This window comes from Nelusetta ayraudi, unplaced genomic scaffold (genome assembly GCF_046127955.1).
Source record: "Nelusetta ayraudi isolate G7.1 ecotype Tasmania unplaced genomic scaffold, CSIRO-AGI_Nayr_v1 ptg000017l, whole genome shotgun sequence".
NCBI lineage: Eukaryota > Metazoa > Chordata > Actinopteri > Tetraodontiformes > Monacanthidae > Nelusetta > Nelusetta ayraudi.
Window position 1 is genome coordinate 6247813 of NW_027466067.1, and position 25853 is coordinate 6273665.

The 25853-nt window shown below is 45.4% G+C and overlaps 1 protein-coding gene across 1 annotated transcript in view; it reads right to left on the bottom strand.

Moving 5' to 3' along the window:
- asic1b (acid-sensing (proton-gated) ion channel 1b) overlaps nucleotides 1–25853 on the bottom strand; it is a 140039-nt gene that overhangs the window by 57357 nt on the left and 56829 nt on the right. The gene's annotated exons all lie outside the window — the stretch shown is intronic.

Here is a 25853-nt window from a genome sequence, read left to right on the forward strand (position 1 = left end):
CTGGGATCGTCGGAACAGACGAGCAAGTCGAACCTGGGACGCCAGATGGAGCGATTCGCATATCCGTCTGCTTAAGAGCCCAACGAAAGGGTAATGGGGAGGCTAAATTTGGAAGGCGATCTGTCTGTCACATTCAAGTGGATCAGACAGATTTGCTAATACGCGACATTAGCCGTCCATCACTTTCCGCTGGCTAGCCGCTAGTCACCACAGCGCTTCACGGAACTCTTGTCAAAGTTGGCCGAGAGTCAAGGGAAACAGTTTCAAAGACTTCAAAGCTCATTTTATGCGCTTCATATGAAAATGCAGACACTTTTGTCTATTGTTAGTCTTTTTGGAATTGGAAAATATTGACAATGTTATTAACCAACAACATTGACAGTACTTATATTATCTTCTCTTACATATTTAACGTTCCTTCTTATGTGCTCCTCCCATTTTCTCTGTTTTTATTGTCTTTTCTTGATATTTTTAGACTCTTCATCATCTCTGCAATGTGCTCTGTAAATCAATCTAACTTGAATTGAACAAAGCAGCAGTCCCAGCAATTACACGTAAATTGCACATTACTCACTGCAAATCGGCCGGCGACATTATCTGGAAACATCCAGCAACCTCCCAGAAAGCCTATATCTATTTTTCTTCTTTGGAGTTGGGCAACAGTGGCTGAGCAATCCAGCAGCAGGGTTAGCAGCAGTGAGGCAGTGCCCATGCCAAAACAGAACAAACCCACCAAGGAGCTGCACTTGACCCTGCTCTCGAGCTGTGATCCCGCATATCAAAAAGAATGCGTGCCGAAGAGAGCGGAGCGAAAGGAGCAGAAAAAGCAAGCGCGAGGCAACAAATTCTGTCTTTTTTTTTCTTTTTTAAAAAATTCTGCTGCCAGAGATCTACTTCTCGGCTATTTTTGACATCTCTCTCATTTGACATCAAGTCAGATATTGGCCACGTCGTGCGAAAGACACCCGCCAGAAGTGAGCTGCAATTCAGAGGTCAGCGCAAAAGCCTGGAGTATGACACTGAAGTTTTTATGAAAGAGAGACTGCATACAGTAGTAGTAAAAGAGGAGTCAAAATAATAAGCAGATGCCTCAGCGTGAAGGTCTTCAAAAGCTTCCCGGTTAACGGTCCTTTTGACAGAGGCCGAGTGCAAGCCGGAGAAGGGAGAAACAAACAAAAACTTGCTCCGTGCTTGCCTTACAGTGGCGCCCGAGGAGGAGGAGGAGGTGGAGGAGGACTGTGATCAAACAGGGGGGAGGAAGTCATTGATATTCCCTACAGCACCCAGAGCGCTCTGCCAAAGGAGGGCCAAGGAAGACGGAGAAGAGAGAGGGGGCAACGGAAATGTATTACTCAACGTCAGTAATGACCATAAACATATAAATCACGGGGGCATGCGGGCTGCTAGTGGGGAAATGAATCAGCCGCTGATATGAGGGGAAGGTTGAAGGAAGGGATGTGGGGTTGGGGTGGTTGGGGCATGAGGGATGGAGAACGGGATGGACGTACGGCAGAGGAAGGAAGGGGAGGGGTGAGTGGAGCGGTTGGAAAGGGTTGGGAGGAGGCGACCAGCTCCGGAGCCGCAAACCTCCGACTGGCGGGACACCACCAAACACTCGGGGTGACACGGTCTGTCCCACAGCCACTTGTGAAGTGTGCTCGGCAATTGGTGTGGTCACAATTGTTGGGAACTAAAACTTTGTTTTAAAAATGGAAATAACAAAAGTCGGGGTGTAACACTTCCATTTATTCCTTTAAAAGGCCCTCAAGGAAACTATTAGATCTTATAAAACTTCTCGAGCATCAGTCGTGCACATCAGAAGATAACTTTTCAAAAAACGCAAATCAGAGTCAAAGTTTCTCCACACAGTTCCTTGTCTGTTTCTAATTTAAAATGTGCGTGCAAAAGGGATAAGATATCTTAAATTTATAAAAACATTCATTTCCATCCATCCATTTTCAATACCTGCTTTCTCCTGCATTCAGGTTCACAGGGGGTTTTCTGTAGCCTATCCCAGCTGTCATAAGGCAAAGGCAGGGTTAAACCCTGGGCAAGTTCACCGCAGGGCCACATTCATTTCCTTTTGGATTCTCGTTGTTAGTAAAATTCAGATTAGTCAAATAGTACATGACACAGTGTAAAAAATAGCCTCAGCAAGTCACTGCGTGGAACCAAGAACCATAGCGGCTCCTCATAAAAAAATGTTTGGTGTTTTTGTTGTTATTCTTATATTTTATCATTGTGTGTAATGCCAGATGTTCACTTGGGAATGAACAAGACTATGTAAAGCATAGATGGGTCATCGGGTGGTGCTAACAAACCGCCTCAAGCAATTGCATAAACTCAGAGGAATCAGAGTAAGTTGTTCCGAATTCAAATTGTGCTCCATAAATTTCTGAAGGCAATATCTTCCTCGGTGCACAATCAAAAGTGTTTCATGAGAGCTCACAAACTCAATTCTCTCACTTCCAACCCTCCCCTCCCCCTTCATCACCCACTGGCTGTGGAGGTTCAGCCAAATCATTCAAGGCCCCACGAGACCAAGTTCGTCCATCATTATCAGAATGGGAACAGTTCACCTACACACGCGTCAATGGAGTCAATTGGCTGACCAGCAGTAAATCAATCATGATTCCCTGGCTATATAAAAAAAGAGGAAGAGAAAAGATCAATGGAGTTAATGACCCGTGTGGCTTTTATCTTTCACGTGAGAAAACAAGGACAAGTACACAAGGTACATGGTGTTTATGTCAAGTCAGCAGCAGTTTTTTTTTTTTTTTTTTTTTGCCGTCATGTCTCTTTAACACAGAGTGACAGAGAGTGAACCGGTGCAACCCAAACCTCACAGAGATTTCAAATGCAAAATCCATGTTAAAAACCTCCCGTCTGCAATGCTTTCACCAACCTGACCGCGGAGTTAGTCAGCTATACGACTGGTGATCGACGACGACGACGACGTCAGCGGCCGTAATGATGATACGTCTCCCGGAGTCCTGCTGCGACGCGCAGCTTGTGCAAGGCGAGAAACAAACAGACCAAATCCTTAATTAAAACGTGAACAGTTGGAGACTTTCCTCTGAGTTTGGCGAGCAGCGTGTGTTCAGATGTTCTTCTTTATGTGCCCTTGATAATAAACAATGACACAGTCGAGCAATTTATACCAGTGCTTTTCAACTGGTGGAGTCACACTTGTCTTTTCCTCATCATGAATCCATTCCACAAAAATAAAAGTGCTAGCCAACAATCCATCATGTCTAGCAGAAAAATTATTGAAATCATTGTATTAAATTGGGTGTCCTGAAAAATAAATGAATCATTTTCTCTATAAATATATCGAAATATTAAATCTCTTTTTTTAAAAAAGAAGGAAACTGCCCACGAGGAAACACTGATTTATACCAAACTGAACAAAAAAGAAGAAGAAGTAGTAACCTGCAGGAATTTACTGTGGGGTTGTTCCTTAACCACAGCCTGAACATGGCAATGTGGCGATTATGATATACATGAAATACATATATGATATGATGCATGAATCACACGACATAGTTGACATAGTTTCTGACACAGTTTCACATGTTACTATGTCAGAATGCACGGATCTGAATCTGCAATTCCTTCTCGGGATCAACTCGTTCAGTTTTGTTGCCCAACGAGTCAACAACAAAACTCCCTCCAGTCAGTAGGGCAGGAGGACTGGCAACGCATTGGTGTGAAAACACAAACTTTAACAAGGAAATTTAATGTTACTTGACAGCAAATCAGGAGGGCACCACACTGAGCCAGGGCGTCACTGCACCTCGTCTGCCGAGAAAGAAATCTCTCGGTTCTCTCGGGGATCAATATCCACCCCACCCCCCCCCCCCCCCTTTTAGAATCCATATTTCTTCATGTTCCTCTCACGGAGTTTGTTCATATATATCTCCCATGAAATCGTGCCGCCTTCTATTTGTTCCCTTTCATCTTCCCCCATCTCGCACTCCCATCACTCTTTTGTTGCTCTTAAACAACCCCACCCTGTCATTATTAGGAACAACATGCCAAGGGACGGGGCTGTCTGAGCTGATGGAGAACTGGCCTTTTGTTCTCGTTACTTTCCCACCGAGATTGTGATTAGATCACTTCATCCCTTCTCTTCTGTCTTCGTCGGTTGTTTTCTCCTACAGGAGGGGCCCTGCGGCAAAAACGCTCTCATTAGCCGCGCACTGGAGCGGACCTATACCTCCGACTATACATCTCCATTTAGCTCTCCGCTGCCTGGGAGCCTCGCAGCGGCAGGGCGACTCAATGCTATACCCCTCCCCGCTAGACACGAGACCTATTGAGCAGAAATGATTCTGTTCTTTAACCTACAATTGTGAGTGTGTCTAGAAACAGAACAGGGTTGTTGTTTTTTTAGAACTACAGATAATCTCCGCCGGCTTCACATTTGACCTCGGTGACGCAAACACGCCTGTGTGTCATCTGCAATGGACAGCAGGCGGACGGACGCTAAGATGTTTCTTCTAGACCAGTGTTTTCCAACCGCTGTGCCGCGGCACTCTAGTGCACCGTGAGACAATGTCAGGTGTGCTGTGAAAAAGTATGCAATTTCACTTAATTGGTTGAAAAAAAAAAAAATAACAGTCCATTGTTGGGTAGGTTTGCTTTAAAAGGAATCTAAGCCTGTCTCTTGCCTCAATTCCTCCCAAGATATCAGCTTTGCGTGCATCTAAACATAACTGTATGTAGTTCACTGTGTCTTCAGAAGGTATATGTTATTATTAGCGTTTTTCTCTTATAACAGACACGTGGCTATTTTAAGACGTTATGTTGGTACCTTGACGTGTTCAACCGCAGCTGCCGTCTTCCTCAGAAGGTCACCTGGATGCGTCTAAGCATGCCCAGGTTTCACACCGAGTGAGCATAAATAAGCGGCTATGTTGTCATTATCTTTTTCATTTTTGATTTTTTAATTTTATATTTTTGGTTGGTGGTGCGCCATGGGATTTTTTCCAATGTAAAAAATGTGTCGTCGCTCAAAACAGGTTGAAAAACACTGTTCTAGACGGTGAGACGAGCAAGATAGTGATCAAATTTATTCTGTAAACAGGTTGCCATATGGATGATGGATCGGAATACATATTAATTTCAACGAGTGATTAAACTGCAAGCTGAGTGAAAACCTGAAGGCCTAAAATACAATTAAAAAAAATAAAATGAAGCAGCTTAATGAGCCAAAGGATTTAAGTGAAGCACTTATCTAAGTCGCTCTGCTACCTTACATTAAAGTCCCTCTTGTTGCTCGAGGAGCTCACTTCTCAATATGTCCTATAAATGTATGTTATCTACTCTACCCCACCTGAAGGTGTTTTATGAAAACTTTATCTCAAAGTCTTTTTTTTTTTTGTATTTGTGTCGGGTGTCCCACTGGAGACACTGGGGAGACACTTGACATATTGGACTTGACAACAAATCAAAATGTGACTTTAAGCCTGTGTATGTTTTCCCCACACAGCCGAGCATAAATTGAAAAAAAAAAGCAAAAGCAAAAGCTTTTTAAAAAAAAGAAATTCCCTGATGACAAACTATTCCATTTGAGCAGCTCTGCATTGTTTCCTGCGAGGCTCTCAGCTGCATCGTGTCCTGTAAAAGAACATTACAGTAACATTACATATCATGTGGCAATTACACGTACGCCCAATGCCTGACACGCTCAGCTCCCCGAGGGCATGCTAGGTTGAAAAAAAAAAAAAAAAAATTGACTCATCTTGTGTTTCCGGAGCGCAGCCTTTCATGTCTTAGAGCAGCGCTTCGGCCTGACTCATTTAGTCCTGAGGTTTCACAACAAACACAGTTTATTGAAAGGGAAAAAAAAGAAATGCTGATACGTTTCAGAGTTACACATCATGTTTTATTTATTTTGTGGGACATCCCAGTCGGGTTTCCGCTGTTTCGCACATTAACCTAATTATGCGGCTAACAAGCTAAAATCAGCTCCGAGATGAGCTCGGGAGTGTCTCGGTGAATTTGAGCACGTTCCCACCTTTCGCTTGCTGTAATGAATGCCGAGATGTTAGATGTCGACGGAGTCAGATTGCTTTGGAAGTGTATGGAAATGAGCCTCCGCGATGCCTTTCTTTTCCTCCCCTTTCCTTTGGTCTGTCTTTGATGTGTGATTTCACAAACGGTGCAACTCGTGTTTCATTACAGCTGGCGCACAGAAAAAGGGAGTGGGGGTGAGACAAAGGGGTGACAGGGTTGGGAGGAGGGGAGGCGAGGATATCTCTGACAAAGTCTTTCCTGGGTTGCTGAGCACAGTGTAACCTATCTGATGAGCTTTATGCATGCACGCAATCTTTTATGTGTTCTCAGGAGGGAGGCTCATAATATGATTCATAATGCATGGATTCACCTTTTCACGGGGATAAAAGTGACTTTGCAGGAAATTTACTGGTCTGGACCCGTATCTCGGAAGGCAAACAATGGTGGACCTTTGCAAAAGAAAAAGAAAAAAAGAAAAGAAAAGTATGCCTCATAAGCCAGAGAGATGTCCTTGAAATTTAAACAAGGTTTTTGGCTCCTTTGTTTCTTTGCAAGGGCAATGAGAACTAAGAGCACAGAATTGATAATACTTTCAGGGGATACAAGACATTACCTGCCAATTTCCATCGAGGGCAAGACAATTTGACCATGTTTTTTTTTTTAAAGGCAATTGGGCTATGGAAGTAATAGTGCTTTATTAAAGAGAATATGCACTTGTCAAACTTTGGAAAAATAGATCATGGACTAAAAAGAAGCTTTGTGAAACCCTTCCGGGGCTCAGGAAGTTTGCACTTGCTGAATGCGGGTTTAAAAAAATGAATTACTTATTTATTACACAGAGGGGCCTTATAGTCAGTCAACAACTGGCTGGTTTGCTCGAAACCGAATTGAATGTGTAAAAATATTTCACAAATGTATTTTTCCTTCTAAACATGAAGAAGATGTGAGTTGTGCCTGAAGCCTGTAGAAACGTCAACTGGAGGCCTTGAGGACGCATTAAAATGCCCTCTCCACTCCTCAGCTTCACAGCGATCAAGTGTCCTTATTGATGAAACACCCACAGCCACCAGGGCAGGAAGTATTTCACACACTGCTAAAAAAGAAAAAAAGGTTTAAATGCCGATCCTGACCGTGGCCTCGGCAGCGGAGGCTCTTGGACAGCTAGCATTGGTGTGAACATGTTCTGTAAAAATGCAGGAAGTAATTCGGGTGAGGAAGGAGATCAGCGAAAAACCCACATTCTGGATCTGGATTTTAGTGCCCTCTAAAGGTAGAGTCAGAAACTGCAACCAACTGCACAACCACAATTTTACGCGGCTGCTAACACACAAACACTTTTCGTACCCCGCTCTGGTCGCACATGGTAATGCAACCCGGCAAGGTGAAAAAACAACAAACAAATTAAAACGCAATTCCTAAAAATACATTATGTTGCTCCGAAGACTTTGAAAAATACCTCTGTAGTTTATTCTGTTAGCAGCAATTTGCACGCTTTGTTGGGTTTAATTGTGCGGAGCAGCCACCTTTAGCTGGGAAAGAGACAACTCGCTCCGTGTGTATATGTAGAGAAACCCAGAGAGAGTTCCTGTGAGCTGCAGAAAAGCTCAATCCCTTTTGCTTGTATAAGCTCCTCTAAAGCCCCAAACCTGCTATTCGGGCAGATGCATTCCATGCGTGAAAATGGCTTAGAGTGCTGTCAGACCCGGTAGGTTATGCAAACCACAGCACAGAATTAGCTCTCTAAACACGGCGAGCGGAAATTCATTACTCTGACGGTCACGTCTCTTAACAGCAACTCCAATTTCAAACTACACTGACGAGCATGTGTCAGGTTCTAATTTGCAAGACGCAAAGAACATGTGCTTGGAGATAATTATCCCTTGGATTTGGTTTGTGATTCCCTCATTTTAGAACGTGTTCGGCGGTCCGAATTGTGAACAGGCGTCGAACTACCACTGCCGCTGGTTGTGAAGTGGCTTCAAATGTCAAATCTGAAATGCTGCCCATCCATGTTGACAACTTCCTACTGATGGTGTTTTTCAGTAGGTCTTTTCAATGGGTTTCAAGACCAATCAGCATCCTTTACGCGTCAAGAAGGCGCAAGAATGTATGTGAGAAGAAAATGTGAGACGTGACTACTATAAACTACTATGGGCTGTAAAAAAGCGGGATCTAAGAACGAGATGTGCGCGGATGCTACAAGCGCTGCTTTTCACTGGACTTTACTCCCAACCAAATAATAAAATAAGGAAGATAACGTGTCAACTTCAAAGACAAGATTGAATCTTTAATGTTTAATGATTAAATGTTAAGGACAGCTGAGGAAATTCTCAATAAGATGTTAAACCGGTTTAAACGGCTTAAGATGGAACAGCTGCCACGATAAACAGAAAACACAGAAAGTCTTTGTTTTCACCTCCGATTGGTCTGACAAACTCGTGCTTCTATCTTGCATTGCGCTTTATCCATCACATGTTTCAAACCAGCAAATGAACTTGGACGACACTATACTCGGATAATAAACATGGACCATTGGACTGTTTTAGCAAATGCACTTTTGAAAAATCTCAAATCACAGTGAGTGCCGTGGCACATTGTGCTAAACAGTGTTGCAATAAATAGCCACCATAATGTTGACAAAACTCCCCGTTTGATCCACAGACGTTGCACATGATGCTGCGACAGCGCTGCACGAGCTCCAACCGCGCGAGTGAAGTGTGAGCGAGGTTTTTTTTTTTTTTTCTTATAATTTTTTTTTTTGTTTGTTTGTTTGTGTGGGTTTGTTATGCGCTGCTCGTTTTCAAAGCGCGCAAATGAAGCCAGGCACCAGGAGCTGCCGCGACATGGGATAAAAGTGAGGCGAGAATAAAAGGAGGAGGAGCGGTGATGTCGGCTGATTATGTGGGTGGCAGAGCAGCGCAGTCAGATGGAGGCAGACTCCTTCTCTCTCTCTCCCTCTCTGCCGGTGCGTTTCACTTTAAGATGCGTTCGGAAAGTGAGGCCAACGAGAAAAAAAACAACAAAACAACAATCACAAAATGTTTCGACGCGATACGCCGCAGTGACTTTTGTGTGGCGGCTCATAAAAGAGCTGTCAACGGCATCCACTTGGAGCGCGACGACGAGAGGAGGACGTCGGTAAATGACGAGCGCTGGAGTTTCAATTCGCTCTTATGCATCAGGGCCCCCGCAGTTCCCACACAAGCAGATCAGCCTCTGAAAAAAGGTACTTAAAAAGGTAAACAGAGCCGTGTTGCTCTTTTACGAAATTGTGTGTGTTTTTTTTTTTTTTTAATGGAGGCAGATGTACGTAAAAAAGATGGTGTGTATTTTTAAATCGGATGTAATCTTTCACTGGTACGTCAATATCTGGAAAAGGAACCCAAGGTCTTTAAAAAGCTTTCTTGGCTATTCATAGCGCCTAACGTTGGCATTCATAAATCATAACCCCCCCCCCCGCCATCCATCACTGCCATCAGTCCTGATTATTATTACGCGTCACCTCACGTCGTGATAAAAGCTGTAGGTCTCGCAGGGAACCGTGTATCAGATTTTTTTCCGACAAGCATGTCTGTAATTTTACGCGCAGGATGGATCACCGCGTGTTTTCCGACCGATGGTGTCCGTCGACTGCCAGCAGATGTGCGAAGATCGCTGGTCTGCCGCAGCGGCCAGCCTCGACGAGATCCGCTGTGATAAAAGAATTCACGCGAGCTTGCGTGCACAGGAGCCAATTTCAACGATATTCTGATTCGCGATTGTACTCCCATCTTTTGACAGCCTTGGATTGGAGCCAGGAGAAGACAAAGGGCCTGAGATGCTGCAGCGAGAAGGCGTTCTTTCACCTCTTCCAGCCCTCGGCTTTTCTTTTTTAATCATTAGTTTGGCCAAAGAATTACAGGTGTGTACAGATTTGTGTATTTTTGGACGGGATTGTGGTGTTGAAGAAATGTCTTTGTCTGGAATTCTTAACCACGGTTGTTTTTATCAGACCTGCAACACCACATTAGTATTTCAGAACAGCCACCAACTCATTCTTCTTCTTCTTCTTCTTCTTCTTCTTCTTCTTCTTCTTCTTCTTCTTCTTCTCCTACTTTAACGTACAACTGAAGAATGAGTGGAGTTTTGCCAAGTGAAATGAAGCAGGAACAAACAACATGGAAACACATTATTTTTTAGAACATTCTAAGTACATGTCATCCTGGCTCAGTCAGTGTATAGTGTCCCCCCGCCCCCCTGTTGATCCGATCCTGGACGTGTGGCCGGAGCCTGGTCTTCCGTCATGGTTGGAATGCGAGAGTCTGCGAGCTCTGCGATGCTCGTGCAGCTGTGGTGACAGACGTCGATATCTTCCTGTCTGACTGCTGATAGTGCGGCGCCGCCTCGGGTCTGACCTGAGGCTAGCATGGCACCCTTCCTGCTTCTGTTTCCCCCACAACTCTCCTCACTGCCTTGTTTGCCACGTCGAGCTCCACAACTCAGAAAGCGCCACAGGCCAAATATACCGCAAAAAACACCAAAAAAAACTTAGTTCCTTTTTATTTCGGTTTCGGCCCTAAGATTTACACCCAAATGAAGACAACTGAAACCTGCTTCCTCATGGACAGTGCTTCAGTGAAATGAACTAGCTTGCCTACATAAAAACAACTACAGTAGTTATTAAACACAATATACCAAAGAAAGTTTCTTTGTGTTCAGTTGACACTTCAATTGGTTGTTGGGACAAAAACGGAAACAAAAAGAAAAAAAAAATGTTTTTAAATGGCTGCCACATAATTATTTGAGTGGCAAAATGCACTCAGCAGAATGGAAAGGTCAAAATGCACTTTGTGTTGGACCCCTGAAAGCAGCTCTGTGTGTGCAAGTGTGTGTGTGGCCAATAAAAACAAAAACAAAAGAGAAATAGAGACAGAGCAAGCAGGCACAACGTGAAACAAAGTTGGTGGTCTTGTGCTGCAGGATGCAAATAATACAATTTGACTTCTTTAAACAAGTCCATGTAAAAAAAAAAAAAAAAAAAGTGTGCATGTGTGTGTGTGTGTGCGTGCGTGTGATGTCTGTCAGCCCGCCAGAGAGCACGGATCAATGGAAGGAGCCGCTGCAGCGTCTGCTCAGGCAGCCGTGCAGAGCTCCACCTCCACCGGGGCAGCGGCTGAATAAAGCCTCCGTCTCCCAGTCAGCCGTGATTGAAGGCCGCTGTGGCAGATATGATGCTAAAGGTCACCGTGCTCATCAACTGTCCGCCGCCACCCGGCTTGAGGGAGCGCAGTCCAAAGATCAAATGTCTCGCCGGTAGAGACGGGGCTCTGCTCCGCCTCTCGGTTGTCTCTCGCTGCCTCGCCGGCTGAAAAGAGTCCGGACTGGACGGGGTGGGGGCGGGGGGCGGGAGGGGGGGGACTATTCGCTGGACGCGTCGACGTATCGCATGCAAGATCAGTTGTTTGACATTCGCGGGCGAAAAAGTTCAGTTTGCGACGCCCAGGTTTTCTAGCCGTATCTTCAATATCGGGCGCTGTCCATGGTGCTGAACGGCAGAGTTTCAAGGATGAACAGAAGACCGTGTGATTCAACAAGCAGCAGTTCATGCGAGGTTACACAAGGAAGGACGGAGCTGCTCGTCTGGCCATTTGTTTGGAGAGTTTTGTGCCTCTACTAGGAAGAACTGCCTAGTTCCTGCTGAATGCGAAAATAACCATTGAACATTCTACCACTGTCGTTTCTGCACTGAAACGTGTGAATAAACCGAGTTTTCCGTTATATATATATAAAAAAAAAAAAAACTGACCTCGTATTTTGTTCCTGTGTCCAACACGTTTCGAGCTGAACTTCTGCTCTGCCAGAAACGGAATTCTTGAGTATTTTTGCCGCACGTGTCTCTGTTGGAAATGGGTGATTGAGCTAAAACTGGTCCACCGTTGCTTGTTGGTGGCGAAACTACAGCTGACTGCTGAAATAAAAGGTTTACGGTTAACACGTCCGGCAGGAGAGAAGCTTTGATAGGGCGGAACATAAAAACCTCCTCAATCATTCATTCATTTTTAATCTGGCACACAGAATCACTTCACAGACAAAGCTAGAAAGCGAGAAAATCAGTGTGGAGCGGGAGGCGAGATACAGCAAAGGAGAAAAAACAGAGAGAGAGGGAGAGAGAGAGAGAGGGAGAGAGAGAGAGAGAGAGAGAGAGAGAGAGAGAGAGAGAGAGAAGCAAATGCCAACAGGTCAGGAGTGGACCGCCACCGGGCTGGGAGCCGCGGACGCGGAGCTCATTAAAACCAGAGCGACTGTTCTGACCGAGAGGACAATAAGGAGCGAGACAGAAAACCCGGCGGCGCATCGCGGTTCCTGCGAGGCAGAGGAGGGGCGCGGAAAACACGGGGAGAACAGAGGGAGGAAGACAAATGGCGCAAAAGACACGGAGGCGAGATGAAACGCAGGAGGATTGATAGGTGGCCTCCTTTTCTCCCGAGAGGACGGGGGAGGGAAAAAAACAAAAACAAACACCTGGTGAAACTTTGCAATGTGTTTCTCGAAGACGTGAACGGAGGAGTCGGCGACTCTCCCGTCCAGATGCAGCGTCGCTGCTGCTGCCGAGGGAGCACTTTTTTTTTTTCTCCGCCGCCCCTCTTGTCGGCCAAGCTGCCTGTTGCGAATCGGTGGAGTGAGTCGACTGACAGGCACCTTTCGCAGCGGCCTGACGAGCGTCCACGATTCGCAGGTGGGCTGAAGGTTAACGTGGTGATTAGAGGCGGAAGACGACTTGACGACCTTTTGGTCCTTAGACTCAGTATTGATCCTTTGCACCCTTTGAGTCGCAGCTGCTTAAAAGAATGTTTCCAGCTTGGGGGAAATAATGTATGGAGACAACACACGTACACATGCACACACACAATAAGTGAGGTCTCCGCTCTGCTTATCTGCTTACTGTCATGCAGGAGGCTAAATATAGACAATAGCTGCGTTTCCATGACAGTTTTTCGCAAAATAAAAGCAATATTTCTAAAATTTCGACAAAGCAAAATTGCAATGTTTCCATTGATGGTGTGAAGCGCATAAGCCATAATTCTCGCAAAATCTCGTCCCACGAGATTTACAAGAATTATGCGTAAATTTCCATGACACATTTGCGATAAACCTCTATATCGATACGTCTGAAAAAAAAAACCCTCACGAGACCATAAATACTGACCGCGATATTTGAGAGCTTTTTCGAAATTTAGGCGTTTCCATTACCAGTTTTTTATTGCAATATTTTTGGTTTGGTGCAATTCTAGGGGTAATGGAAACGCAGCGAATAATGAAAGGACTGATGCTCATAATTGTGCGGCTGTTTTCTCTTTTGTCATCTCAGGCGTTAACAAGAGTTCGGACACATATTGGAGTTATCTCACAAGCGTCCACATTCAGGGATTCCTTAATGATGAATATATTGTTTCTTTTTTTTAATTCTTTCCAGCCCACAGCCATGTTGGCTGAAGAAGTGAGATGCCGGTGGTGAGAACATGATTGGAGCACGTCATCCTCCCATCAAGACCCAATGCCTACTCAATCTCACTAGTTGAAGAATCAATCAGACACAGTCAAACAGGCATTTAACATCAAACTCCCAAAGCTATTTCAAGGAAAACAAATCACTTAGGTTGAAATTTACATTTTTTCTATATTAGTGCTTGTCAGGGACTGTGTCCCCAATGACCACAGCAAGAAGGTTATGGGTTCGATTCCCACTCAATGGAGTTCCTGGGTTCTCTCCAGGTACTTTGGCCTCCTCTCACAATAGGCTGACAGGCAAATATGAGCAGTGATGGATGGATGAATGGATGGTACTTTGTACAGGGCCCCTCTTCGTACAATGGTGAAGAAAATTGTGTCTTCATTTAATGGGGCTGTAAGAGCCTCCGAAAGGATCACATAGACCTAATGGGGAAAGAAAACAACTTGCACAAAAGGTGCAATTGCACTTGCGTCTGCTGCTTCAGCACCCACGGCAGAGCTGTTGACAAATCAATGCAATGACCAGCGCAGCGACTGATATTTCAGAGTGCCGGCTAAGCCACAGATCCGGAATCTGCACACGGAAGATCAATGGGTGAGGCAGACTGGATTATCAATACGTCAACCATGCAATTTCCAAGCAAATTGGAATAACACTGCGAATTCGCCACATTACGGTTGGCCGAGAGTTATTTAGTGTATTAAAACAACGAAAACTGGATAAATATCCGTTGGTTCCATAAAAGGGAACGAGCATAATATGGCAAAGTGCTGCATTACTCAGTCTAACAGTCGATTTCAGAGCCCCAGTTCAAATCTTAATACACTTCAGTTTCGCAGAAGCCCATATTAGTTTTGCATTATCACATTAGCCTCCCCTAAACCAAAAACACAGACTTTGGTTTCAGTGACATGGCAGACTGTTATGAAATTGTAATGCAATCAGACGCAATTTGCATAAATATGATGCACAGCATCAAACGCGCACTCAGCAACCTTTGAGCCCCCCCAAACCCTCCCACCATGTGGCGCAGAGTGAGGTTCACGCCCTGCCAGTGTTCACACATAAACACTCAGGCAACATTAGGAGTTGTCGCTCAAGCGATACGATCGGCTAAAACAAGCGTCTTACCAGCGCATCCATGCTGCCGAGACGGACGATGGTATCAGTATGTTTGCCTAATTACACAGTACAGTAATCTATTTATTATCAGCTCAATTTGCAGCTCTGAGCCATCGACTGAGCTGATGGGGAGCGGGAGACGTGAACGTATACGTGACGCGTTGGCTCACAACTCGCGCCGCAGCGGCTGAAGCTGCCAGAGAACAAAACAGCTAATAATGACTGTTGTGACTGGAAAAGAACAGAAACAAGTCTGCAAAGTGTCAGAATGCGATTTGCATACTCCTACTAAATGCACCAGTCTAACCCAACGCTGCAGTGTTGCAGCTAGCGATGCTGGTGGAGTGTGCGCGCACACGCTCATGCAGCAAAACACACTAACCTGATGTCATAATCGGGTTGAACTTTTTTTTGCCGTAAAAAGTTCCCCTCTCCTGAAAGGAGGGATTAATAATCATTAATAATTCAAATGAATATACCCCTGCCTCTTACACTCTCACCTTGGGCATCTTCATCAGTCCTGTGAGACACACTCGCATTCACAGAAAACGGCTCGCTTCTCCATAAATCCCCCAGAACATTTAGCAAAAACAACAACAGAACAAAACAGCGTCTCTTTGATGAAAATACCTTGGGAAAGGAGGGGGAAAAAAGAAACCTGTCTAGAGAGACGGAATTTATCTTAGAGGTGCAATACATCATAATGATAAACGGTTTATTACATACTTACATCAGCCCTCGATATTTCCCTCGCCGGTCTGTTGCTTTGCATACACACATGACAGGTGCGAAGAATGCAGAGCTTATTTGTTTTGGTTTACGTGCTGTGCTCAGCTGCGCCCTCTAGCGGTGAAAAAAACAAACAAACCCTATTGCACCTCTAAAGACAGCCGAATCTGTAAAAAACGAACAAAAAAACAACGGCTCCTCATCAGCTGCAGAACTGAAAGCGGGTTCTGCTCATCCTCCTGCCAACTTCGCCCCTGACGTTTTTTTTAATCGTCTGTCTTTGAGTCGGTCGCTCGTTAGCAGAGAGCTCGGTGATGAGCTCTGTGAAGAATGAAAAAGCCTGCATCTGGGAGGATCTGCCTGGCAAATGCAGACGCATCATACCAGTGGCGACGCGTTCAGTTCCTTCAACTGATCTTTGTATTCCTCTTTACGATGAAACAACAGTATCGTTCACGGGATGCACTGCTGGAGTTCCTATACAGACAGACCTGAAATCACCTGCGTGGTAAACAGGTGACCTGTCCATCCATCTGCGCTGTCTGCGTCAGCCATAATCGAATGGGAAAACTGTTATCTTTTTTTCCATGTTTCTAAATTTAGAATAGACAAACTCGACACACTTCATTTCAGTAACCATTAGAGTCACTTCTCTCGAGCTGCGAGTTTCAGAGGCATCCGACTCCTGTCAAACCGCTCCAATTATCATGTCTGGGACTTTAAAAGCAAAAAAAATTGTAATAACTACGTGGTGCGACGGGCAAGTCAAATCAACCACGTCACATCAGCACTCGCAGTCCCGCCACTGACAGCCGACACGGCTGATAACCTTTCTAACATGGTGTTCAGCGCTGACGCACTGGAAATGCATCACAGCTATTAAGCCTTTTTTTTTTTGTTTGTTTGTTTGTTTCCTATTTATTTATTTTTTGGAAATTCGGGGAAAAACAAAATGCTAATTTGTGCTCGTCTCCCGTGTGGATATTTAAATCAGCCGAACCATTATGAAGAGTAGGCGGTCCGTGACTTTTCAGTCCAGTGCGACCACGTAGTGGAAGCTCTGGAGGCACAGTGGCATTTTGTGGCTGTTTGTTTCTCAATACGACGTCGTGTCTATCCAAGAAATCTTATTAAACATTCCTGCCTCCTTCGCAGTCCGCACACAGTGACGCTGTTTCCGTCCGTCACTGCTGCAGCGTCGTTTATTGATTCCGAGTGGCGCGGAAGTAAAAATTTACACTGTAAATGGAATTACTATCTATTAACTTTATCTCTTTGATAAAGGGCTCTTTGATTTTTTTTTCAGGTTTACTTCCAATGCAATAAATAAATAAATAAATAAATAAAATAAAAAAAACAGGCATTTTCACAACTTAATGGAACTGGAGCTTCAGGCTTCAGCGCTTGTCATGTACAGTGTCCGTATCTGTGGTGCATTCACGAGTGGGCCACAGCAGGCAAATAGAGCAGCGTGACCTACTGCCTGTCCTCGTGTCCGGCAGTGTTAGCGCAGCCTCTGTGATGTACGAGGGCCAAGTGGGGTCGGGCCGAGAGGAGGGGGGGAGGTCAGAGAACAACGTGTTGGAACACACCCATTATGGAAGGGGCTCTCTGACTGATTGGCTGCCTGACACCACCTCGTGCTCTAAGTACTGATATAAAAATCACGCTGACTAGCAGTAAAAAAGGGCGGGAGGGACGCGCTGACAACGGGGTCGGGTCGGTCGGACAGGGCGGGTCGCCTGGGCCGGGCCGAGGGGGAGACGGGTGGCGAACGGCTTCTCGGAGGATTTGGTAAAGTAAACAAACACGGAGCCATCCGGCGGCAGCGACAGTTTCTTATCCGGCGCCGTGAGTTCTTACAGTCACTCGCCACGGTTTAAGTCCTGACGTACTCAGGATTCAGCAGCGAGCGCGGGCGGCTTAGGGAGAAATGTAGGTTGCATAGTGAAGATGGCGCCGCTTGCTTCCCTCTGATAAAACTCCCAAATCCACCCCCTGAATAAAGTCGAACAGCCAAAGTTCTGCACTAAATCTCGACCTTTTTCCCAGTTAGGTTTGCGCAGCACAGTGAGCAGAGGGACCACAGACATTACAAATCTGCTTACGCACAACGTCCGTGCCTCATTTACATAAATGACAAATATGTGCGCTATCTGCAAAAGTTGTGAATGGAATTATGACTATACTTTTGTGTTTAGCATTTTGAAATGCTCTCCACGTGCCCCGCCACCCTGCGCCTGCCCCTGCCCCCCCCCCAGTGTGCAATATATAATCCAAATGGAGTACTTTCAGAGGTAATTGCTCAGACGAAGGGCTTGCAAGGGAGGACACATTAGTCGTTTCATTTCTGCCGCCCGTGTTTATGCGGCACACCAGTTGAAAACAGCTAATCTAACCTTCAAATAACTACCTCTGAACAAGCACTAATGCTTCAGACAGTCCTAATGGGGCGGTGTTGTCCTGCTATTAATGGCTCCCTGAAGGTTAGATCTTAAGAAAACAGCGAGTTAGTCATGCTTCAGGTGATTAGTAATTTGGCGAGGGGAAAATCCAAGAGGGCGTACAGCATCTCTGCTATGCAGATTGTGTTGGAACGTTATGAGAGAAGGGGCCAATTATGGCTGCCCTCCAGTCAACCTTTTTGCAAAGCAAACTGAGATCCTTGCTTTCGCATAGACGGTTCGTTTTTTTAAGGTCAGCCTCGCCTCAGCCTCGACATGTGCCCCACTATAAAGTAATATACCACTCGATTCTAATGTCATTGGTTTGCTTCGATTGTAAATCCTTTATGATGCCACCACAGTCCTGAGTGGGGCCCTTTGTGTTGATTGTGGAACAAGGTGACTGAGAAACTGTAGGGAGTGGGAGGAAAAGGGGGTCGGGGGACGGGGGGGGGGGGGGGGGTGCGACGATGGATCAAAAAAAGTCAACAACAACAAAAAAAAAAGACAAAATTTGTCATCAGTAAGTAAAACATAAGGCATAACGTTTTAGCTGGTACCCTCGCTAGCACACGTTAATCGTGCTACGGAGTCGAGATAGACAGAGTTTCTCCAGAGCTGAAGACAGAAGCAGCTGAGGGGGTGCGCCATCTCTCTCCGTCCCTATCTATAGTGTGACAGGACAGCGCAGGTGGATGCTGAGTCATCACTTACCAGGGCTGTCAAAAGCATGACAGTGTTTCACCCTCTGCAGACAAAAACTGAAGTACTGGCAGAGTTTGCAAGGAGGATCGTGTTTGGCATGGCAGCTTGTCTGTTATGGATTTTTAACATTTGAGAAGGAAGCGAGATCAACAGCGCAGACTTGGACTGTCTTTGGCAGTTAGCTTGTTAGCTAGCTTGCTATATGGAAAAATCCGAGTTGCTAATGGTAATGCCACAGAGGTGTCGTTAGCTTTACATGCTAGGTAGCATTTTAATGAACTTACCTTGCCTGACCTTCATTTTAGGCAAACATAAACTAAAACATGTATTTTCTCCTATTTACAAAAAGTGTTATGTTCAAGGTAAGTAGTCATTTAAAAAGGTGGAACAACTTCAAGCTACATTTAAAAGCCAAAAACCATTCACCAAACCAATGTGTAATTCCAAAGAAGGTTGATTCAGTTTCACACTACTTACCGCAAGTAAGCAATGGACACAAGATCAAATTATGCTGTTCAAACTCTGTGTTTTTATGCAGTCAATATTAACGATTCCAATTCATTTTATGGCGGCACATTTTTCAGCCCGCAGGGAGCCCCAGCCACTGTAGTCACGGTGTTTATTTTGCAGTGAATATCACTCTATTAATATTAATACTGCCATCCTTGAATATCGTGTTAGGGCTTAAATAAAGACCTCCAGCAGGCCCACATGTTGGGTTTTGAAATATGTCTCACTGCTGTGTGTGTGGTGCTGTTTCTCCTGGGGCGCTTACGAAGGCTTGGTACCGCGAGCCAAGCAGCTACTGTACGCTGGACCAACGGGACGCGTCAGTGTGGCAGCTGCTACCACAGTCACAGTCCATTATGTAATATTCCTTTGAGTCTGGCTTATTTCGTCATAGCGAGGGAAGTTATGCAAACCTATTTTTGGGATTGATTTAAATGAACCACGATTCATCGGTACTCGAGGAAGTGCTTGTATGTAAATGTTTGTATTGACGGAGGTTTTCAGTCTGTGATGTACAAGAGCCCAGCAAAAAAGAAAAATTGTTGTTGACACACTGCTCCAGCAAGTGATCATTTTGAATATTTTTGTTTGTCTGAAGGAGAAAGTTTACTTGGTGATGCGTCCGGTTGGATCATGCTGCGGCCAAAAAAAAAACCCCACCATTGATTTAAATGAACTACAATTCATAACTACTCTATGAAGTATTTATCTTATCGTATACAGTAAATGTTAGGCTTTACACCGATCATATCGGCTATATCCGATCGGCCGATATTTGGCATTTTTTGAAATGTTCGTGATCGGGCGTCACGTCATAAATCACAGCTCCGATCAATGACGTCATGGTCGTGTTGAAACTTTTTTAATCCGTCTCATTTACTCCAAAGTAGTTTCACAGCACGGACATGTTTATTTGTTTGTATCCGAGAGCTAATGATTCATGATTAAAAAAAAAAAACATTTTTGTCTTCGTGCCTCTTCCTGTTTTGAGTACTGTCGCTATGTGACGGACAATAAAGTTTCTTTGAATCTTCACATCCATGGGCGACACAAACAAACATGTCGGAGGTGTGGAAGTTTTTCAAAGTGAGAGAAACAGACAATATATGCAACGCTACAGTACCTCGTGGGGGAACGTCGGCAAAAAATTTCAACACAACAAATTTAATCAGGCACTTGGAAAAGATACACACGGAGGAGCATGTCGAGTTCAAGAAACGCAGCGCGGAGAAAGAAAAAGAAAAGCAAACTCCGAAACAGGATGCTAAAGCAAACAACTTTAGACAGTGCTCGTCCGTACAGTCGGGAAAGTGAGAAGGCAAGGGGTGGCACAAGGAAGCTGCTGGAGTTTATTGCGTTAAGTACATAAACAAGTAATTTAAATATTGCTCCTCACGTGATCGGATCGGTGATCGGTTATCGGTTTAAATTTAAACTCACTGATCGGTGATCGGCGATCGGCACAAAAATCGTGATCGTGTAAAGCCCAGTCCATGAGGGTACAAGAGCCCAGCAAAATATTACCTGTTGACACGTATTCCTGAAACAATTCCCAAAGTTCTCCAGCAATCGATCATTTCGGATGTTTTCCTTCCACTGCAAGGAGAAAGTTTACTTGGTTATGCATCTGGTTCCTCCCTCCCCGCAGGATCAGGGTGGTGCCAAAAAACCACCATCTGCCACAAACAAGCTGGAGGGACTGGGGGGGGGGGGGGGGGGGGGGGCGGAGTGGTGGTGGTGGGGAGTTCGGCTCCAGTGGTATGTGTGTCAGCCACCGAGTAAGAAAACGGATGCAAAGTTTTGCTTCATTTATTTTTCATCAATATTTGTGTAGAGCGTGCGCTTATCAGAGAGTGAGGCGGGGAAGGCAGGGTGTGGGATTTGGGGGGGGTTGCTTGATGATGCAATGCAGTGTATAAAGGCTGTGTGCGAGCTTGGATGGAGTCGGGGGGGGGGGGGGAGAAAAGAAAAGAATGCCGGGTTTGACGCCGCTGTGGCGGCGGCTGATATGAGAGGCAGCCGAGCGTTTCTCGCCGGGTAAACAAGAACAGATAATGAAGGCCCGCTCGGGCGCACGCGTCCGTGTCTAACGAACACAGATGCCTGGCCTGTGATCCAGATGAACGAGTGAGTCAGAACCAGCAGCCGGCGGTGCCGGCGGAACCGACGGGAGGAAACGTCAGAATTCAAGGCGAGTTTCCTCAACGTTGACCTGCACCCCCTCTCCCCACTTGAAATGAAACAAGACAGTGAGGGGGACGACGTTGCACAACAGGATGCAGAAAAAAGCACATGCAATTTGCGTTTGAGCCCAAACCAAGGAGCATTACCGACATGTAACAGAGTTGGAAAAATTCACTGAAATGACCCATCGACTCTTGAGCTGACCGAGAGGGCAGCATGAAACACACAGGCAGAGTAATGCATTAAGACTTTTCGTATCTTAAAAGGGATCAATATCAATAGTTGGGACTAAAGGGCAAGTCGGTGTGTTTAGGGCTTTGGCTAAATTGCCTGTCCGAATTTCAGCAGATTGAATCAAATGAATTCCACCGAGGACTCAGTCTGAAGTTGGCATGCAGCCACGCTATCTTCTCCTCTCCTCTCTTCTCCTCTCTTCTCCTCTTCTGCGACTTCTCCAGGCAGAACCGTTTTCCAAAGTCACGTGACGACGTCGACCGCTGATAACTACCTGAACCGTGCTACTGCACCCCCCCTTTCCATTTATTCCAGGACATTGATATCAGCCAAATGTCCCTCCCTCCACGGCCATTTGCCGTTACTAATGATGGCATTTTAATTACCATCAGTGCAATGAGTGAAGGTGGATGAGGAAACGAGTGGCATAATAGCAATGGAGAGACTAATAGATAAAGCCGTAAACGTGTGTCGGTGGCTCGACTGAGTCGGGCCCGACCGAGTCACAGTTTCAGGGCGAAACAGTAAAAATCAAAATGCGACTGTTTCTGCGAAGTTCTTCGCGTATGTTGGCAATTGCACAGCAGAGGTTTTTACTCCTGTGCTGGGTCCAACCGTCTGCCCTCATGAGCCTTCTGAGACATGCTTATTCATGACTGTTTCATGCCTTTGATGAAAGAAGTCTCTGCCATAAGTGCATCATAATCATTTTTTTTCTCTATTTATAGCCCTAAATAAGCATCTAAACCAGTTGCAGGAGGAAATGTGCAAAAGACGAGAGCATTTATACATGTTAAAAACTGACTGCCAGCACCCTAGAAGATGATGGTAGTTGATAAGTGTGACTTACGTCTCCATTTCTTAAAAAGTGATGGTGTTTTTTATGAAAGTCAACATTAATCTAAAGCTCTACAGAGTATTAAGTTCACTACCTACCTCTACGTTGCATTACTTGCTCTTAAATTCTGGGAAATAGGAAGCAAACGCCTTAATGAGTTCATGGAATTCATCATCTGGAACAAGCTTTATGTAGGACATGGTGACAAAAATAAAAAATAAGGAAGCTATTCTTGTAGTTGCCGTAGACGCGGATGCACAAACTGTCAAACGGCGACGGCGACACAGACGTTTGAGTAAAGTTTAAAGAGCACAGCGACAGCGAGGTGGCATTCCAGCAGTGTGCCTTGAAGAGCGGGGCACTTCAGTGGTTGATACTGCACAAGGGTTAAGTACATATAATCAGACAGTATTCACAGGACACTATCTGGGTGCAACAATCAACTGCTGATATTACAGGACGCAGACGCTGAAGGTTCTGCTGTAACCAAAGACAGTCAGAGTGGCAGACAGGTATCATGAGACTTCCTCCGGGGAATATAAAAGTTTCCCGCACTAGCACATTGTCTACACGAGGACGATCACAGCGGCATGAAAAGAAGAAATCGATGCCTGCTTGGTCTCCTTTCAGGAACAAGTTGCCACCGTCAGATCTGTTGTCTGTTCTTCTCATCTGTTCTTCGTGTCACATGGGCGACTCTTTCAGGCAATCCACAGAGTCGTGGGCTGCAAAGTTGCACGAAAGACACGCGCAGAACTCTGTATTTTCCCACCGGTATCCTCAGCTCACTCCTGGACAACAACACAGGATGTTGTTGAGGTTAATAGCCTTTGTGTCTCTTTGGCCTTTGGCCACTATGTTAGTTTCCGGTAAAAAAAAACACAAAAAAAAACAACAACAACTAATCATGATAGTTTGCTTTGCTTGGCTTTGAAAAGATTTCCCCTGGCGGTGCATCAGGGTCCAGGACGTAGCCCCGCTATCAACCCAAAGCAGCCGTGATGGACTCCAACAACCCCCAGCGACTCATGGGAGTTTATAAAGAAAGTTCCATGTACAAGCTGAACATTTCTTTTTTTTTTTTTCACCTTCTCGCAAACTCGAAGCTTCGGGCTGTCTTTCAATGCTGGTAAATTTGTCTGTTGGCGGCATCACAGCTCTGTAATCTCCCACACGACAAGCTCGGCAGACTTCAGCTTCCAGTGTTTATACTTTGAACTGAGGCGTTTCTGCAGTATTTAGGACGGCAGGCGACGGCTTCCAATTGGAACACACATGTCTACGGTTGCGTTTGGTCATGAACGTGCACAGTCGTCACCTTATGTTGGACTCTGCTTTGTGCTTTGTCTGTGGGGCAAGGAGATGCCTTTTCCATCCTAAAATATACCCGCCTTGTTGCCGAGTCTGTGACGGTGAAAGTTTTGGAATACTGGATAAAGTGCAAAGCAAATTGACGTGGGTTTCGGATAAAAAATAAATAAATAATGGAAATCATGCTAGCACTTGTGTAATTTGTTTTTATTCCTAGCTTTATGCGGCCTCCCCGTCATTATGCAAATTTTCTCTGCTATTTTATCTTCCAGACATAGTTTTTTCATGTTTATAGATGGTAATGTTTCCGCATAATTATGCAGGTCCATCAGAACTTCCTCATTTAGATGCAACATTTACAACTGACATGTTCCAGCTACGGCTGACGTGCTGATATCGCCCACATTTTTGATAAGGATCGACGTTCCAACTCAGTTTGGGCTCCACTCAGGCTGGCGGCACACAGGATGATCATCAAGTCCTAATGAGTTTCAGCTGATTTTCACTGATTGCTGATTGGGGACAGATGACGGAAGTTCTCCCCAACTCGACGACCGTGACTCACTAATTGAGTCGCAGGATTTCCAATGCGAGGAAGGCCAACATGTATAGCGGTGGCTACAATCAAGACTAAAGAGGCCCCAAACCATTAAGCACCTTTTAAATGTGTATTAGGAAGAAATTTATATTTGAAAGTTTATGGAAACAGCATAATTTGAAACAACTTCCTCTAATTTGCAATAAGGTTTGTTAGCTCGCTTGAGGTTGTTTGAGGTTGACTTTGCTCCAATCACAGCTGATATATGAAACGTTTTATGGAAAAGGGCTTCGCCGAATAAACTCAGAGTGAACGTTCTGTGGGCTCGGCCTGTGTGCGTTTGATTTAAATTCACTGAACACTGAACAGTCGCCAGAGAGAACCCACACAGTCACAGTGGGAACACGCAAACTCTCAGGCAAAGGAGTGGGAATCCAACCCGCAACCTTCTTGCTGCTACTACATCCCTTAAAACAATACCTCCACGTCCTTTAAATGCACTCTGGTTAGAACAGCTTCCTCTCTTCAACATGTAAAACCAGACACGTGTTGCACTCGGCGCGTCCGCGCACTTAACTCATTGTAAAACATCACTTGCGGCCGTGAGAGTTGCCCGGCAAGCCCGGCGATAACGGCGAGACTTGCTCCTTCGAGGCACAGGCCTCGCGGAACGACGCATTTGTATTCAGCAACGGCGGCTTCGCTCATTGTGATGGAACAATGTGAACGAGGGGGAGAGCAGAGAAAAACAAACACTGCGAGAAAAAAAAAAAAAAACTAATCTGCCAAAGAAAATTCCAGGAATGGCAGCCAGAAGCGATGTTGCTCCTTTCCTGCTCCTCTCCTCCTACAAAACAATAAAAAAAAAAAAAAAAAAACATGGATAAAAACTTCCTCCATCCCTGGAGTCTCACTCCTCCGACGTAATGAGATGCCCTGAGAACACCACCTACAAAACTGGGCATTCAGGGAAACGCGCCCACATGTTTAGGCTCCGAGTTCAATTGGCTCACAGTGCCATACCACCGAGGGGGTTGGGGGGGGGCGTGCTCAGCGAACAGAGGTGAGTGTGGGACGCAAGGACGAGCGTCTGCGAATGGCAAATGGCCTGGCCGCGGGCGACAGGGAGAGCCGAGCCCAGACGCCGCCAGTACAACATGTGGAGAACAGATGGGCAGAGGGAGCCTGGGCTGCATAATATTACCGGCATGTACACGCAGGCACGCACACGCATGAGCACACGCTGCCACAGGAGTCGTGTAGCACCTTGTCTATTTGTCACTGTGTGTCCTACAGTGCTTCTCCCGACGACTGGGGAAAGGGAGCAGAGAAAAGAAATTGGTCCCGTAAAATTAACGTAAGGAAGAAGTTTGAAATAATTCTAAAAACAAACACAATAAAACAACATCCAATTTGTATCTTTAAAGCAAACACTGCCTCCATAAAGTCCAGTTTGTTCACTTTCCACTCAAAGAAAAACGCCACGTGCGAGTTGCTGGCAGGATGTTTAAATGGAGGTGAAAAACCGCGGGGCTGACATTTGCAGCGGGAGGACGAGGTGGCGGCGGAGGTGGCGGTCTGACTTCTCCTTCTCTTTCTGCCACTCAAGAGTAGCCAGCTCGCCGCTGTCAACCCATCCATCACAGCGTCAGCTGGAGGCCCCTAGGAGGCACAGTGGCTTTTTGGCATTTCCAGGCGATGAGAAACTTTTCACACGCACATATG